The sequence below is a fragment of the Aotus nancymaae genome, unplaced genomic scaffold, assembly GCF_030222135.1.
Source record: "Aotus nancymaae isolate 86718 unplaced genomic scaffold, 86718_ANA_hifiasm-v0.15.2.pri h1tg000011l, whole genome shotgun sequence".
Classification (NCBI taxonomy): domain Eukaryota; kingdom Metazoa; phylum Chordata; class Mammalia; order Primates; family Aotidae; genus Aotus; species Aotus nancymaae.
This window is the reverse complement of record NW_026988422.1, coordinates 45,363,326-45,380,057: the sequence shown is the minus strand read 5'-3', so window position 1 is coordinate 45,380,057 and position 16,732 is coordinate 45,363,326. Positions and strand designations below refer to the sequence as shown.

At 46.8% G+C, this 16,732-nt stretch overlaps 1 long non-coding RNA gene across 1 annotated transcript in view; it reads left to right on the top strand.

Annotated features, from left to right (window-relative positions):
• Positions 1-16,732, top strand: part of LOC135274245 (uncharacterized) — a 45,230-nt gene that overhangs the window by 23,002 nt on the left and 5,496 nt on the right. Inside the window, exon 3 of the long non-coding RNA XR_010342056.1 lies at positions 16,513-16,658. This is a non-coding gene — a long non-coding RNA (uncharacterized LOC135274245). The remainder of the gene's footprint in view (positions 1-16,512; positions 16,659-16,732) is intronic.

Here is a 16,732-nt window from a genome sequence, read left to right as displayed (position 1 = left end):
TAATTTTTATTCTTTCAATGCTCAGCTCAAATGTCACTTCCTCATGCCACTTCCTCTGAGAAGCGTTCCCTGAGGCTTCCCCTCCCCATACACATTAGATCAGATAAAGCGTCTTGTAATATTCTTGCAGAACATCCTATTGTTTTGCTTCAGGGCCTTTATCACAATTGATAATTATATACTTACTTTTATTTATTGAATTAATTCCCAGTCTCTCCCAGTGGATTACATGCAGTGTCTGTTTCACTTGTCATTGTATCTCTAATGCCTACCACAAGTGCCTGGCAGGTAGCAGACACAACCGCTTGTGAATGAATGAACGGTCTCAGTGATTCTGTAAGGATGAAGGTGATGTAACGTAGTAGCTGGCAGCTCTACTCTGGAAGTCCAGAATACTTCTCTGATTCTCACCTCCAAGCCTTATTGGTCAACGACTACTGATAGTCCAGTCACACAAACAACTCCTTTTGAAAAGCATTAATACGGTGAATAAAACAAATCTATTCTTTTCATACATTTGGTTCAGAACACTAGGGGAATTTGAGAAGAGATGAGCCAGCCCCCAGGCTGTCCTGCTTTCTTTTACTAAGAATAGACCATGATTTGAACATATTCTACCACTTGCCTCACTTCTGCCTATTGCTGGGAATTGCACAGGGAAAAGTGACAGTCTGTGTTTGGGGACTCTGGCTTGGCAGTGAGATCTAACACAGAAATATCCTAAAGAAATATGCTGACGATGGGGTTTTATCTCCTCAATGCACTGGAGACAAAACCCCTGCTTTTAAAAACAACATTCATACAGAGCCAAGGATGTCCCAGAGTCAACAGTCCTAACCCTTTCTCAGTCTGCCTAAGAGGTCACTGGTTTCAGTTGGATGAGCCAAGGACTTGCCACTTAGAGACTGCTGTCTATGTCAACCCAGCTGACATAAGTAAAGCACCTACTGTATATAGCAGGAGGCTGCAAAATAACAGGAGAGGCAGACTATTGAAGGCTACTGATCTATCTGTGTAGACAGGCAGGAATAAAAAAAACTGGAGAATTCCAGGATTATACAAAAAGAAGAATGTGATGGTAAGGTAGACTATCCCTGAAGAGTGAATTTTCCCTGCATTAAGGATGAGATACCTAGGAACTGGGATCATTTAGGAAGTCTTCTTGGAGAAGAAAAGTTTGAGCATACCAGGAAAAACAGCTGGACTGGGGCAGAGAGCTGAGCTGTCAGTAGCTGGGCAAATAGTAAGTAGGATGCCTGGAGTTGTGAGTTGTGCTAAAGGAGTTGTAATTTGGGATGCCTCTAATTAACCATTTTGGGAAAAATCTAATAAATCCCTTTGTAGCATCTATAATAAACTGCCCAATATCAGGGTAATGGGGGAAAAGGTTTTATTCTGCTTTTCACGTGGATGGTGGTAACACTATGTCATCTCAGCATCTTTCTGATTCTCTTGCTAATCCAGGATTCTAAGTAGTAATCACTTTGTTCTACAACCTGAATCTTATAACTTGTACTGTGCAGTTTTGCTTACACTTATTTTTCCTGTCATCTCAATCAATCTCCATGGAAACACAAGTTCTACTGAGTTTTAACCAGGTGTGTCCTTTTAGGTAAAGAGGCAATAAAAGGCACAGGGCATACAAACCACAGCAGCGGTTACTTCCCACAAGGGACCAGAGATTAGAAGTGACGCTAAAACACTTTCAGCTACAATAGCATCTCTTTCAAGGCAAGCCATTTCCCCAGAGAGAGTTTCCAACTCTGAGCAAAGGCAGAACAATAAAAGATCAAGGATGTCTTTCTAAGGCTGCAAACAGAGTAGCTAACACCTTGAAGCTGATCTGCTTTTCAGTCCTTTAAAAGCCAGGACAGAAACAAAGTGCCCACATTACATTTTCTATAAGCTTGCTAAGCATCTCCTTTCCTAAACCACAAAACCCTAAGTATTTGTAGAAAACAGGCAGGAAGGGAAGTTCTGGGAGATCAGGGCCATGTCTCAGCAGGCATCACTCTAGCCTGTCTCTTCCTGAGTGTTTTTCTGTACTTCTCTTTCATCTTTTCCCCTCTGTCCCACTCTGGAAGTCACTAGTCTGTGCCCTCCTTACCTCCCATGGTTTCTGCACCTTCATTTCCAAAGGCAAGTGAAAACAGTGCCAGGCTGTGCACACAGGTAACTCCAGGGACTTCTCCTCTCATTTCCCCTAAAGCATTTGATAGTTAGAACTGAGTCCAGCAGCACTGAGGTCAGAGTGATGGCTAAAGCTAAAGGCAAACTGGATTCTGTAAAGGCAAACTGGATTCTGTTCAGGAGGTTCTCCTTTGTCATTTTCATCTCCAAGCAGAAGACCCTGGTCTTCCTAGAAGATAAAATAATAGAAAAGAAGTAGCCCAAGGTGGGTGACTCTGCAAACAGGTGGGTGAGGTCTCTAGTTGAGTGAGGGAGTGTCTGTGGCTTGTGGGCTCTTATGAGCAGAGCTTAGAGGAATCTGGTCTATGTGTTGTGGTTTTCCCAGGGGAAAGAGGGGAGGGCTGGGACTCTAACGATCATCATCAAAAGAATTTGGATTAGGCCTCTGAAACTTTAAGTTGTATGTGGATCCTTTCCCAATCATGTTAAAATGCAGATCTTCTTTCAGTAGGTCTGGGACAGAGCCTGCCTTTCCATCAAGCTTCTGGTGATGGGATGCTGCTGGTCTCATCCACAATTTGAGTAGCAAGAGGTTAGCTTTTCTTTCTTTCTTTCTTTCTTTTTTTTGAGACAGAGTCTCACTCTGTCACCAGGCGCCAGGCTGGAGTGCAGTGGCGCGACCTCGGCTCACTGCAACCTCTGCCTCCTGGGTTCAAGCAATTCTCCTGCCTCAGCCTCCCCAGTAGCTGGGACTACAGGTGCACGCCACCAGGCCCAGCTAATTTTTTTGTATTTTTAGTAGAGATGGGGTTTCACCATGTTGGCCAGGATGGTATCGATCTCTTGACCTCGTGATCTGCCTGCCTTGGCCTCCCAACGTGCTGGGATTACAGGCGTGAGCCACTGCACCCAGCCAAGAGGTTAGCTTTTCTGCTTACTGCCTTGATATCCCTAGTTGGCTATGTCATTTTATCAAAACAATGTAGTAAGAGTGTCAATTACTAGCCTCTTGAATCACTCATTGTTAGAGCTGTTTCTTTCAGGTACATTTAAAAGACCCCTCCCTGTGGTTCCCCATTGCACAAGAAGCTCATTTGCCAGGCGATACCTTGAGTAAGCAAGCCACTGTGCCAAATGGCATCGGCTCTTCCTGCTGCCAGCCAGGCGGCTACTGGTTGAGGTTGGAGTTGGAGTTCATGTGATAGTGATGACACTGCTGATTCTGAAGGGTACTGAAGATCCTGAAGGGGGTACTTAGCTGCAGCAGCTTCACCTCCCACTTTTTTTACCTATCTCCCCAGGCTCATGGGAGAGAAACATCAGGAAGAGTTCTGCACATGCCTTGCCAAGGGTGGGGGATTATTTTTTTATTTTTTGCTTTTTCTGCTACAGGATATACCATGACTTCTACAGATATTTGTAAGACAATTTCCCTCTTGAACATGCCCTAGCATGGGGGATGGTGAGGAAGATGGTTGAAGGGAGAAAGCAGAAAAAGAGAGTGTCCACATGTATGAGGACTGGAAGGTGGGGAAAACCCTGCGGGCTTGGTTCAGCCTTCAAGAAAGAGGAGGAGTTGACCAGATTTCAGTTGTTAAACCAGGGGTCTGTGGTTCAAACCAGCGAGTCTCTGCACTTGTAAGCTATATTTGGCTGGTGTGTTAATTTGCTTAGGATGAGAGCCCCTAGGTTTGAACAGATTCTCATAGAGTCAATGATACACAAAAGGGGTTAATCAGCCTCATTTCCAACCAGGATCATCCACAAGTCCCTCCCAGAGCGGAAATTTGGAGCACTAGGCTTCTAGAAGCAGCAGACATCAAGTTCAGCCACAGGATTAGGATGGACAAGTTCAGCCACAGGATTAGGATGGACAAGGCAGACACTTGGAATCATTGTACCAGAGGCAGAGGAGGCTCAGCTAGCAACAGCCCGTTTTACAGAGCAGAAGCTGCGCTGCAGTCGATTCAGTGATTCCTCCTTAAGTAGGCAGCCTGGACTGGAACCCAGGCCTCCAAGCACACAGAACATAGGTCTACATGGGGAAAAGCCCCTTCAATCTGGCAGTTGCCTGGAAACGGCAAGACATTTGCAGCCAGAGCGCCAGGAGCCCAGTTGGTTATTTCTAGCTTGCTGAATGTCAAAAATCCAGGCCGCTTCTCAAAGCAGCCTCCACTTGTCAGACCAAATCAAGGCATCAGGGCGTCAAGCAGGCGAATGAATCCCCTGCTCCTGGCACCAGCCTGGGGGCGCACGCCCCGCCCCGCCCCGCCCCGCGCAGTGCACCTGACGGGTTCCCGTGGTGCGCCTGACTGCGGGCGGGAGAGCGCTGCACCCATGCACCCGGGCGCCCCTCCCACCTGCACCCCGGCGTCACGCCTGAGCACAGTCTGCAGCCTTCACCCGCCTGGGCGGCTGCCTGGCTTTGCTCAGGGTTGGAGCCAGCTCGACAGCCTGCCTTGGCCGAATGTGACCAGGTAGCTGGTCTTTGACCCTAGCGGCAGATTGGGCATGACACGCTCCCTTCTCTCTAGTCTGTTTTGGAATCTCCCACTTTCACCTACTTTTCTTCTTAGCAAAACTCCCCCCACAGCCCCTACCCCATCCTCTATAGATCTAAATCAGTGGGCTTGCGTCTCTGCAGAATCAATCCAGTGTTACAGGAGCAGAAACAAACCCTAGTCCTGACTGTCTGTTGGTTTCCCGTCCCAACTTCTGTTCATTCAACAAACATGGGAGCATCTTCTGGTTAGGCTTTGGACACAACAGACTGACCCTACCCCCAGGGAACTGGCAGCCCCTCCGGGGAAAAGAGAAGCGGATGTTTTTAGGCTGTAATTTAATGGTCGTATGGGCTTTGCCAGGAGACGTGGGGGTGAGGAACGAGCATTGCAGGCAGAGAGGACATTGGCTGGTGAGAGAGCACAGCAGGCAGTAGGACCTGCAGGAAGGCAGGGTGGCCAGTGGGCACAGAGAGATGAGGGCAAGTAGCAGCGATGGGCTGGGGAGGAGCCAGTACTCGGCCAGAGAAAGGAGCCTTGACTTCATCCTGACAGTAATGCAGGGCCTTGGAAGCTTTAAACAGGGAAGTGACCAATCCAATTTGCTTTCTTAAATGGGGCTGGAGAGCTGAAGTCCTATAAAAGTCCCAGCCCTGGGGCAGCAAGCGGCAGCATCACTGAAAGTAGCAGCATTTTCGAGGACAGAGGCCATGTTCTCCCACTTGGGGATCAAATTACCTACGTTTTCTTTTATTTTCACCCCCACACTGCTGCCTTATTCCTATCCCTGGCCCCACTGTGACTGGTTTGACCTGCTTCCATTGACTCTTGCCTAGCCTTTAGGTAAGATGCTAGGTTGACCAGGTGTCCAGCAACAAATGAACGGATAAAGAAGACATGGGGTGTGTGTGTGTGTGTGTGTGTGTGTGTGTGTGTGTGTAAAACAATGGAATATGATTCAGCCATAAAAAAGAATAAAATCCTATCATTTGCAGCAACATAAGTAGAATGCAGGGACATTATGTTGAATGAAATAACCGGGAAGACAAAGTTGAACACTGTATGTTCTTACTCACATGTGGAAGCTAAAAAAATAGTTGATCTCATAGAAGTAAACAGTAGAACAGAGGACACTGACGGCTGGGAAGGGAAGGGAGAAGGGATGAATAAGGAGAAGTTTGTTAAAGTAAACACAATTACAGCTAGATAGGAAGAATAAGCTGTACTGTTCTATACCACTGTGGGATTATAGTTAACAATACATAATTTCAGATAGCTAGAAGAAGGATATCGAACGTTTCCAACACAGAGATGATAAATGTTTGAGATTAAGGATATGTCAATTACCCTGATCTGATCACTGTACATGATATGTATCAAAACATCACTATGTACCCCATGAATGTGTACAATTATTATTTGTCAATGTAAAAATTATTTTAAAAGATGCTAGGTTGGCCAAGCTCAGTGGCTCATGCCTGGAATCCCAGTACTTTGGGAGGCCAAGGCAGGTGGATCACCTGAGGTCAGAAGCTCACAACCAGCCTGGCCAACATGGTGAAATCCTGTCCCTACTAAAAATACAAAAAAATTAGTCAGGCGTGGTGGCAGGCACCTGTAACCCCAGCTACTCAGGAGGCTGAGGCAAGAGAATCGCTTGAACCCAGGAGGCGGAGGTTGCGGTGAGCCGAGATCATGCCATTGCACTCCAGCCTGGCCAACGAGGTAAACTCCATTTCAAAAAAAGAAAAAAGATGCTAGGCTGACTGTACTCCCAATCCATCACCCTATTTTCAACCATCCTTTGCTCATTTACTCAATAACAATTTCTAAAGTGTTGCTGTGTGCCAGGTGCTGAGTTAGTCATTGTGGGATACAGAATGGGAGATTTATGTGTTTCCCGATCTCAAAGAGCTTAGAATTTATCCAGTGTCCAAACTTGCCCATGCATCGAATCATCTGTAAAGTTTCAGAAAAATATAGCCAAATGAGCTTCACCCCAGACTAACTGAATCAGAATGTTTCAGGGTAAGTTCCAGGAAGCCATATTACTAAAATTCTTCTACAGGTAATTTGGCTGAGCAGCCAGAACCTCTTACCCCTAGAGAAATGCTGAACTGGAATTTCTCTTGTGACTTTTCCACTACATAGTTGAACAGACTCAGAATCTGGCTCCTGGCCATAAGACAGAGAAATCACCAGAGAAGACAGGACAAGCTCAGTTCAACTGAGCTGTAAGCCTGGGACCAGCTCACTTGCCTTCAAAAAAGCAGGAGGGGCAGGTGGATGGGTAAATGTAAGGAAAGAGAAGAATGTACTGGGATGGTGGGGTGGGCTGTGCATGCTTAGATGGAAGGTGCCTCTATCTCTTTATAAATTATATAAATTGTCCATTTAGAAGGCAGAAGACCAACTCTCTGGCTTGTTGAAACAAACACTGCTTCTTTCTCAGCTGCACCTTGATTATGGTCAAGTAGGGATGATTGCACTGGCCAATTTCAAATGGCGACCCTGATGAATAATAATAATCTCCAACTGCTTTATACACAAACCCATGTCTCCACCAATTAAGTCTGAGTACTAGCGCAAATTGAAGCAAAGGGTGGTGGGGGGTGATCTGTTAGTTTGCTGTCCTCGGAAATAGTTGGATCATGCCTAGGAAACACGTCTTCTTGGAGTTTGAGGGGATTAAAATTTTGGTTCCAGTTAACTTTCTGTCTCTTGGTAAAGACCGTTCCCAGAAATCTAATTGTGAAGTATTTATTTGTTGACAGCTAATGATGAGCCAGCTACTGTGATGCCTTAAAAATGAATATATTTACAATCTTCCAGGGAAGATAAGATACAGTTATGCGTAAAAGTAAATAAACACAAGACTTAGGTTATTTCCAGACTACCCTAGAAGAGATGGTTTCATGGGTATCCTGAAAGCTTATCTGAGCAGTATGTATTTGAGGGCAAAATACTCTGGGTGCCATACATTCATATAAGACATCATCTTTGTCCTCAGGAAGCTTACAATCTGATAGAAAAGACAGGACGCGTAAGTATATAATATAGTAGAGAATAGTATAGGCTAGGCCAGGCACAGTGGCTCATGCCTGTAATCCAGCACTTTGGGAGGTTGAGGCAGGTGGATCACTTGAGGTTAAGAGTTCAAGACCAGCCTGGCCAACATGGTGAAACTCTGTCTCTACCAAAAAATACAAAAATTAGCCAGACATGGTGGTGCATGCCTGTAGTCCCAGCTACTTGGGAGGCTGAGGTGGGAGAATCACTTGAACCCAGGAGGCCGAGGTTGCAGTGAGCCAAGATTACGCTACTGCATCTAGCCTGGGTGACAGAGTAAGACCCTGTCTCAAAAAAAAAAAAAAAAAAGAAAGAAAGAAAAGAAAAGAAAATAGTATAGGCTGGGATAAGGGATACGAGTGATTCAATGTTAGCTTTAGTGTCAATAGAACTTGCACTGAAATATTCAACTTTTTTTCCACAGCCCTGGAAAACTTTCAGGAAGACTGTTCTGATCTGTAGCAATTAACACATAATCATCCTCAGAAAAGGGGTAAGGAGGGCAGCACTTGACCTAACAGAATCTTATACGTGCCAACAATGTAAAGGTTTGATGGGTGTTTGTACTTAGTCCTCTCAATTATTTCTCAGAGATACCCATAGCTTAATATGCAGCAACCAAGAGCTTTGAGCGTAGACATCTGGATGAAAAGTGTCCACCTGAAGAAAGTCACTGCCCCTCTGTGCAGAGGTAGGTGCCCTGATACTTGCCTGACAGCTGGAAAGAGTGGCTCAGAAGAGGTAGGTGGGAGAAGGGGCCACATAGTATCTCCCTGGGCCTCCTGGTCAAAAACCTGTGTGTGATTTTTCAGGCCTGCCCACAAACTCAGGGAAAGCTGACCCCTACCCCAGACTTGGGGCACAGCCCATTCATGGCAGTGTCTGGAGGGAACTATCAAGGTCTCAGGTCTCTCTGGTTGGTCATAGTCACCACATATTTGCATTCCTAGCCCCCGAGTCTTCATTTCTGGTTTCTTTATCAGAAGCCTTGGGCAGAGGTATTCTTTTGGCACCTCTGCAGAGGCATCCTTTGGGTGGGGCAGGGAAGGAAGAGAAACCTTGAAGCCACTTTTCCCCACAATGACTCAGAACCTAGTACTTCCACTCCTAGCCTTCCCCCTCCCTTGCCCGCAGCCTCAGAGTCCATAAAACTTGCAGAGCCTTTTGTTCAGGGCTCTGTCAGCAATGAGACCACCCGAACCCCACATTCCTGTATGTTCCATGGGGGAAATGGAACAGGGAGAGTCCACACTTTCTCTGGTTTCAGATACTTGCTTATACCATTGCAAGACATGATTAAAAGCTTGACTCTTTGTTTTGGGCTTGTTGCTTTAATTGGCTATTGTGACACCTGGCAGCTCAGCGTTCCCTCTCCCAGTTCAATTGAGCTCCTGACAGAGGAACTCCGCCTTCAACCTGCCAGGGGCAAACACTCAAAGGACAGACTTCATTTCTGTTGCAGGCTCTGGCTTCTCCTAATATGTTTCTATTGCATTTCTAGATTCAGATCTCTCTCCTCCATATCACACATTCACAAACAATAACTGCCTGAGGACCAGGAGAGGCACAGGGCCTGCCTCATTATTCCTCCCCTGCGTGCTGACTCTTCCACTGGGGCTGGGCAGAGTCAGCACACACAGGAAGGAATAATGAGGCAGGCCCTGTGCCAGATTCAGACTTCCAGACCTGAAAACTACCCAAACCCCAGAGACCCAGTTCTTCCATCTACTTTACTGAGGAGGAACCAGAGAGTCTGAGAAGTAAGTGACTTGGCCAGGGTCACCCAATGAGAACCCAGGTTCTAACCCTTGGGTTCAAACTCTGATCGTGAGCAGACTGCCTCCTTGAATCTTCTCTCCACTTTCCTGGTACAGTTTCTGTGCAGAGCTGAGTCCTTGGGTGCCCAGGACTACACCAAGTCCTCTCAAATCAGTACTTTCTAGGAGGCTGTAGCCTAACTGGGGAGAGAGGCGAGAGCAGGGTTCCCAGACTTGAGCAGGCATTAGAATCAGCTGGTGGACTAGTTAAAACACAGATTTGCTGGCTCCACCCCAGGGTTGCTGACTCAGTAGGTCTGGGATGGGGTCTGAGAATTTATACTTCTAACAAGTTTCCTGGTGTGGCTGAGGAGAACCACTGGACTAACCATAAACAACCAAAAATGACAGAGACAGTGAATGGAAACTGAGGAAAGGGAGGTAGAGAAAGGAGAGGAATGAGGGTGACATTGTTTCTAAGGGCAGGAAATGAACTCCAGAGGCTGGTCCTTGGGAGGTCCTTCTCTTCCCTCTACCTTCATCTACCATGACTTCGGGTTTATCTAGAAGTTTCACAGTAGCATATAAGTTCTCTCTCTGCTCAAGGGCCCTGGTCAACAGGTGAAGCCAAAACCGTCACCTGTAGGAGGAGGTTGCTTAGAGTTGGCTCCTGTCCCAACACCCTCCTCTCAGCTTCCCTGTTCACATCGCTGCAGGCTGCTCAGCTGCCTGCCTCCCATGAAGCCTGGGGGCTCCTGTCCTAAGAGCCTTGAGGATGAAGAGTCGCAGAGGGTGGTTGTGGTGACCTCACCCATCTCTCCCTTGATTCTTCCATATACTTATGCAAGCCCTGGAAGGCCAAGGACATTGACACTCGGAGAAAGCTAAGGGAGTGGGTACATTGCACAAGGATTGGGAGGGGGGAGTGGTAAAAACTCCACAGCTCACATCCATTGACTCAGCTCATCTTTCAAGGCTACAGTTCTCCTGAGTCATCAGTGAGCATGGACTTACTTTCATAGTCACTAAGGCTGAATGTGGGTCACTGAGATCTAAACTGGTGTTTAAATGTAACCGCACAGAGGTGAGTCAGACACACACACACACACACACACACACACACAGAGAGAGAGAGAGAGAAAGAAAGAGAGAAGAAAGGACATTTAGCTCTCTCTCAAGTAGGGGTGAAAATCCAGGAGCGAATCTGAAACAATCCACTCTCCAAATCCGTCCACTGTTTAACTAGCTCCATGTAGCTGTAAGGAAATTGAGGCATAACTGCTCTGTCCACTAGCCTAAAGCTGTTCCAGGGACAGCAGCAACCTCAGGAGGAGGCCAGAGATTGGCCAATGAAAAGGCAGAAAGCAGGGACTCTCCACCCAGACAGAGGCACCAGAGGGCCCAGGCAGGGAATGGACAGCTGGCGTAATGGTCCCCTACCTTTTCTCAAGACTCTGCCAGCTACCGAATGACCTACTGAGGCTGCCCCTTGACCTTGAGTACAAATGGCCTTATGCCCAAATAGCCACTAGCTCAGAGCCAACCGACAACCTCCTGTGAGTTTCTCAGCCCCAGGCTGGCTCTGCAGGTAAGAGATAGACGTGATGCTGAGGCAAATGTAACCCATGCCAACCAGCGTGTAGCTATTTCTACCTAGTTTTATTGTTGTGAACTCCAGACAAGAGACTTAGAAACTATGTATGATTTTCTATATCAAAAACCTGTGTCTGAGGCTTAGGGGTCACTCCTCCCTTTTCCACGTCCCTGTGTGTGTCGATCGGGGGTGGATGGAGAATCTGCCGTGGACTCCCTGTCAATAGTCCCTTCCAGAAAAGCCTGCATGTGTCTGGTGGGCATTTCTCTCCCTGGAGAGGAGGTGGGGGAGGCCCTGGACGTGCTTCCTGGAGCCACAAGTAAAGGGGAGGCTGCTGATTCACCACCAGCAGCTTCCTGGAACGACAGTTCCGGGCTGGCAGACAAAGAGTATTTTTCCAAGGTAATCTAGGCCTGTTACAACATTCCCGCTCTGCCCCCATCAGACCTTCCCGTAAGTCCAACCAGAAAGTCACCCAGACCACGCATTCCTGAGCAGCCAAGCACAAGATTCCAGACACAGTGTTTCCAACCTGCCTTGCTATCTCTCCTGGGACATGGGATCCAGTCACCGCCACGGCCCCTGTGCTTCCTCAGCCAAGGCCATGCGTTTGCCGCACTGGCCCTGGGGTCATGTGGGAGCCGCTGTGTGGCTCCAAGTCAACTGGGAGGGGAAGGCCTGACCTGATTCCCTTGACGATGGTCAGCTGGGAAAGAGCAGAGCCTTGAGCCTGCTTTGTCCCCGCATTTCACAAAGACGCTTTCTCTGGTCCTCCCCAGCTTTCTGAGACTCCAGACCAAATCCATCTCATTTTTTTTTTTTTTGCTTGTTTTTTCAGAAATAAGGCACTGTTTTGGGAGTGCCTCCCTCTTGTACAGGGGACATGAAGGAGAACCCATCTCTGCTGCTTTTGAAGCGCAGTGGCTTTCACTTGGAATGGAAATCTTTATGGGTGGCACCGCGGGCTGTGTAGAAAGGACCAGGGAGAAATTCTAGACTTCGGTGTTCTGCCTCTGAGACAGACTGTGATGGGAAATACAAACAAGAAAAATCCTTAATTCCACTTTCCTCACCCCCTTCCTGGCAAATGGAATCGAATGAGGTTGAGGGTGACTGGGGAATAAGGCAGAGGGAGTGAAGAAAGGAGGGCCTGCTCTTAGAAGCAGTGTCTGAACTCCACCCCCTCCGGGATGAATTAGAAAGTGACTTCTCCCTTCCTTGACTGATGGCTATGGGGCCTTTAAATGGGGAAATAATGATGTCTCAACCAAATATAATTTGTGTTGAGAAGAGTTCACAAGTTATTCTCTATTTTTTTTTTTTTTAAGAAACAGCCTTGCCCTGTTGCCCAGGCTGGAGTGCAATGGGGCTATAATAGCCCACTGCAGCCTCAAAATCCTGGGCTTAGGTGATCCTCCCACCTCAGCCTCCTGAGCAGCTAGTACTAAGGGTGAACACCACCATCCCTGACCAATTTTTCTATTTTCTGAAGAGATGAAGTTTCACTATGTTAACTAGGCTGATGTCAAATTCTTTGTCTAATTCGATCTTATGCCTGGTCCTCCCAAAATGCTGGGATTATGGGTGTGAGCCAATGCCCCAAGGCAAGTTATCCTTTTTTAACTTCATCACAATCTTATGAGGTGGGTAACGTTATTGTATCATCATTTAATAGAGGAAGAGAACCAAGGATTGGGAGTGTTTAACAGCCGGCCCAGGATGAATGCATCAAGTTTCAAATCCATGTCTCCTGATTCCAAAGTCCCTATTTCTCATAGTCCATGTTCTACACTCAGCAGATGCTGTTGACAGGCTCTCTGAATCCAGGAAGCAGCTCTGAGCCTCAGGAAGTAAGTGGCTAGAATACCAGTTAGGGTCCTAATATTCTAAGAGATACAGACCTAACAGAGTTTGCGGTGCCTGTGGCTTTGAGGCAGGGTTTGTCTACAATAAGCACATGGTGTTCACAGGGCTTAACTCAGTCCTGTAACAGGAGCTGCAGAACGAACAGGGCAAGCAGTCCTCTTCAGCAAGTACTGCAGGCCATGTCTTACCCTCTCAGATAAGTTGCAAAAGTTTTGTAAACTCTCTCCCTCCCACCCCTTATTATAGAACCATTTCTCAAAGCTTAATTCAAGACTTTATTTCTATTTTCCAACAGTTACACACCTTATCTCTAAGGACAACCATTTTCAATGTCTTTGGTTTTTTCCCACTGAGCTCTTTGCCCCAAGATTGTCCAGGAGCTGGGCATGGAGACTGAGTCTGCACTGGTGATTACCTGATAAACAGCGATCCTTTCTCCTCCCTCATCCCCCACTACCGGATCCCTGACTCGGTTCTCTATCCCTTGTCCTTCGAGGGGAGAATCAACCTCTCTCCAGCCCCAGGGGCCTCAGGTTTTGTCTGAGACTTAGATTCTCAGCACTGGTTCTGTATTCTGACTGCGCATTGGAACCATCTAGGGGGCTTTAAAAATTCCACTAATGCCAACAGGGGCTCCAGGGCTCCCTCAGGAGCTGTGACTTGGCTCTCATTATTCTCTTGCCAAGTGATTGGCGTTAGGGATGGTCACGTGATGCTCAACTGGCCAATGGGGTATGAGGATGCGAGGTCGCGAAGCTTCTGGGAATGTTATCCATAGCTAAAAGCAAAAAAGCTGCAATTCAGGGGCGTTTTCTTTTTCTCCCTGGAAGTTGTTGTCTATGTGCCCCAAGAGGAGGAGCTTAATTTAGTTAGCAATCTGTGGACATTATCTCATTTGATCCTCACACTACCCTTTGAGGGTGTTAATATTTTGGTTTTAGTTACTAATTTACAGACAAGGAAACTTAAGATTCGTGGAAGTTTCAGTACCTCTGTACCCCTTTCAATGACAACAGCCGAGCAGAGTCAGGGTGAACCTGGTCCTGCCTGGTTCTAAAGACCATGATTTTCTCACTATTTCCCTATTTGCAAAGTTGTGCTGGTAAGATGTCTAAATAATAAAACTAATAAAAGTCCTAATAAAACTAATAAATGTCCTGGCCAGGTGCAGTGGCTCATGCTTGTAATCCCAGCACTTTGGGAGGCCCAGGTAAGGAGGATCACTTGAGGCCAATAGCTCAAGACTAGCCTGGGTTGATAGCAATACCTTCTCTCTACAAAAGTAAAAAGAAAAAAAATTTAGCCAGGCATGGCGCAGGAGGCTGTAGTCCTAGCTACTCGGGAGGCTGAGGTGGGAGGATCAGTTGAGTCCAGGAAATCCAGGACTTTGAGGCTGCATTAAGCTAGGCTCACACCACTGCACTCCAGCCTGGGCAACAGAGTGAGATCCAGTTTCAAAAAAAAAAAAGAGTCCTGACTTTTAGCACTTACCAATTTCCATGGTATAAATAGTCCCACAATAATTTTAAGCTACCATTGTGAGCTCTCTGAGCACTAACTTGAAAGAGATGTGTACAATCAGCTTTCATGAACCAGCGTGATCCAGCTCCAGCCAACCACTGGAAAATGGGACAAGTGCTCAAACCTGGTCTTTTTTTTTTTTTGAGATGGAGTTTCACTCTTGTTGCCCAGGCTATAGTACAATGGTGCGATCTCAGCTCAATGCAACCTACACCTCCCAGATTCAAGTGATTCTCCTGCCTCAGCCTCCCGAGCAGCTGGGATTGCAGGCCTGCACCATGATGCCCAGGTAATTTTGTATTTTTAGTAGAGACGGGGTTTCTCCGTGTTGGTCAGGCTGGTCTTGAACTTCCGACCTCAGGTGATCCACCTGCCTTGGCCTCCCAAAGTGCTGGGATTACAGGAGTGAGCCACCATGCCAGGCTCAAACCTGGTCTTTGATGCTAAAAACATGTTTTCCTTCATCCCCCTACCAGAGCTTTCTCTGAAGACACACCTCCCCAGAGCAGATCTTTACACTGGCATTCTGCATTGTTAGAAAAGGTGCTTAGCTCTAGTTCCTAGAAGACAGAATAAGGATAATGGGGGACAAATCAGTAGGGGTGAACTTCAGAGGTTTCATAATGCCTCCAGGATGCTAATGATACAAGCAGGAGTCCCAGAGAACTACTTATCATTCTGCATGAAAGTGGGCTGAGAAAGCCCTTGCCATTTGTTTGATCTCATTGCCATCCGAGCTGCTGTGCCTTTTGTACACACTGCTGAGCCCCCAGCAATGCTGTGCACAGATTCATGACTGTGTGGGACAGTGAGAGCAGCAGGGGCCTGGGCATGTGGCCAGTGGAAACATGATGGTGAGCCAACTCAGGGCTGCCCCAGTGGGCCCCCTAGGGCAAACACCACAATAATAGTGTGCTTGCTAAGCCCATTCCACACTATGGTACGCTAGCCTCTCAGGGTTGGGAGAGCCCTCCAGTTCAGATCCATCATCCCCACCGAGAATTGTAGACTGACGATGTCCAGTGATCTTCTCTCTGAAGGAAGTCTATTACATATTTAGAGACCTTGGTGGAAATGTTCATTTTTATGCTAACCTTGTACCAGAGCGAGCATAGAAAGTCAACACCAAGACAAAAGTATGCCAAATTGCAGGGTCTTTATTGCCGGCGGCCACGGAGGACTCACGTCTCTCCAACCCGTGGCCCCGAAAGGAGGGTGTCAAGACCTTTTATGCCCATAAACCACCTCCTGGGCGGTGGTGGAGGCGAGAGGCTTTGGACATTCCGAGGGCCAGTGGACTATGGACATTCTGTAAACCACCTCCTGGGCGGGGGTGAGGGTGAGGGGCTCCGGACGTTCCGATTGTTACTTTAAGTGGTTCACAGAAGTCAAGATAAGCGTTAGTTTACACATTGCCTGGCTGGGGTGGAAATTACAGAACTTAGTTACTTATTACAAGTTGTAGGGGCCAAGATGGCATGAGTCTGGACTGCTTGCCTGTCACATCAGGGTTATAGAGAGCAGTTTCAACAGAAAGTCCAGGTATGGTTTTGGTATGCAGTTTTATGGGGCTTTTACCATGTCACAGTATTCCGTGACAATGGCATGCATATTAGTCAGGATAGGCTAGGTTATGCTGCAGGGACAAACACTGATCAGAATCTCAGTGGCATGAAATGGCAGTAATAAAACGGAAAACAGAAAAGCTTCCCAAAGTTAAAATCAGCGCAAGAAGTTCACAAGAAATATAAGCCCCCTTCTGGTAATAGAGCATTTGTGGATGAAAGAGAAAGCAGGATTCCTCAACTCTGTTCTGTTTTTTTTTTTGTTTTTGTTTTTGTTTTTCTCAAGAAGAATGATTTTTTGAGATGACACAAGTATAATACTCATTGATGAAAATGAATTGTAGCCCAAAGTAGATAAAGGGATTATACAAAGCGTTCAGTGAGAGTAGGCAGAATTGCAGAACAATTATTTCAGCAGTAATGAGCACTGGGAGTGGTGGTGATCATTAGAGCTATGCATGGGTTCATAAAGAACAGGTCTTGTAAGTCGAATCTCATTTTCTTCTTAGACGGTTCCTGGACTGGTTGATCAAGGATAGGTGATCATTTTTGCATAGCTGAACTTCAGCAATATACCTGACAAAGTCTCACCCTGTTTCCTTCTGGCCAACCTGGATTCAAGAAACAACGGTACCGAGAATGTGCCGATTAATAGGTTAGTATCAGTCTGGAATAGTGGTTCTGCAACCTTGCGTAATCCCTGTTCTCCTTGGATTAATAGAAAAATTT